This window comes from Cavia porcellus, unplaced genomic scaffold (assembly GCF_034190915.1).
Source record: "Cavia porcellus strain 051 isolate PalLab524CR breed Dunkin Hartley unplaced genomic scaffold, mCavPor4.1 scaffold_30, whole genome shotgun sequence".
Classification (NCBI taxonomy): domain Eukaryota; kingdom Metazoa; phylum Chordata; class Mammalia; order Rodentia; family Caviidae; genus Cavia; species Cavia porcellus.
This window is the reverse complement of record NW_026947513.1, coordinates 42827262-42829149: the sequence shown is the minus strand read 5'-3', so window position 1 is coordinate 42829149 and position 1888 is coordinate 42827262.

The window sequence follows — 1888 nt, the reverse complement described above, 5'->3', positions numbered from 1 at the left end:
ACTTGCATTGTTCTGTTCTGATCTGCTTTATTCTGTTCTGTTTTATTCCCTTTAAAATAAAACAATTTTAAAAACATTCAACATCACTGGTCATTTGAGAATTGTAAAGTAAAACAACAGTGTAATTTCACCTCTCCAGAAAGAAGGCTATCATCAAGAAATCAACCAATAACAATGTGCTAAAGCAGCTGTGGTAAAAAAGGAAACCATCCCCACTGTTGCTGGGTTATAAATTGGTACAACCAATATAGAAATCAGTATGAATATCCTCAAAAAACTAAAACTAGAGGTTCTATCTGACCCAAATGTTCCCCTTCTTCATTTCCTTCTGAAAGCATTAAAAGCATCAGACCACAGTGACCTAAGCCACTCATATTTTTATTACAATTTATAATCACTAAACCTTCCAAATATCCAAGAAGCCCATGAACAGATGAATAGATAAAGAAAATGCAATTTTTGTTTCCAGGAGAACATGGTGGATAGATAACAGCAGCTACAGAGTCTCTCTGAGATAGCCAGCTTAGATTCCAGGAATGGTGCAGTGTGGGGAGTGTAAGCAAGGCAAGATATACCCTGCTGACCCAAGAACAAACTAAGCTGAGAGAAACCAACTGGAAATGCAATCCCAATGCTATGACTGGACCAGCTAAAGTCTCAGTGCTGAAGCTGGAAACCGCGCCTCTGGAAACCACGGCTTGAATTTCCTGCCGCCGCTGCTGCATCTGAATTGGCACAGCAGGGATAGAGACACGAAAGCTCTGAGAGCAGGAATCTGCAAACTGAATTGAGAGCAAAGCTGGCGGGGAGCCCTGCATCGACCTGCAATGAGAGGAATGGGGACCCTCCATAGACTAGGAGGCTCCAACAGAGGACATTCTGGGGCTGGGCAGACTAGCCGGAACAGGAAGCTGTAGGGACTTCAGTCACATATTCCCCTCTCAAGCAGGATTGGTGGGGAGCACTTGACCTGGACTAAGACTGTAGACTAAGACCCAGTAGGCTAGCCCAAACCAGGTCCCTGCGCCTGGCAGTGCACCCTAATGCAATGAAGCCTTCAGCAGGTTGACTAACCTGGAGGGGCAGGCCCAGCATAGGCTGCTCAGGTGTGTGTCTCCCTAGTACACTGCAGTGGGTGGGAACACCTAGCCGGTGTGATTCAAACAAACTGTAACCAACAAAGAAAGAAACTGAGCCTCCTATATACGCTTGTATGGAAGGAACAAAAAGCATGGGAAGAGGGAGCAACAAGAAAGGGTCCTCAGTCCCCAATCCTGAGAACACTGATCCAGGAAAGGTAAATGCAAAGGAGAATGAGGACAGAAAGCATACAATATCAGGCACGGCACCAATAGACATAAAGCGATATCTCTGGAACCTCATAAATGAGTTCAAAAGTGAAATATTTAACCAAGTAAAGCAAGATATAAGTAAAATAGTTAAAGAAATGCTAAGTACCTCCCAAGAAAAAACAGATGGTGGAATGGAAGAACAGAAAAAAGGGGAGAATTGTTTGATGGAGAAAATAGAGAAAATGTAGAATACATGAAGCAGGTTCAAAGAGATTACCAGGAAACTAAAAACTTTATTGAAAGCTGGCATAACAGCTTGAAAGAAACTAAGGATAGATTATCTGACCTGGAAGACAGATTTGTAATGTGGGAGCCTGAATGGAAAAAAACTTCCTAAAAATAACAAGGAAATAAGCAATAACAATACAAAAGCTAGAAGATGATAAGAGGATCTATAATTTAAGAATTAAGAATGTAAAGGAAGAAGCAGGGATACAAACAAATGAACTGCAAAGGCTATTCACAGAAATAATCAAGGAGAACTTCCCTAATATGGGAAAAGGTAAAGATACTCAGATCTATGAGGCATACAGGAC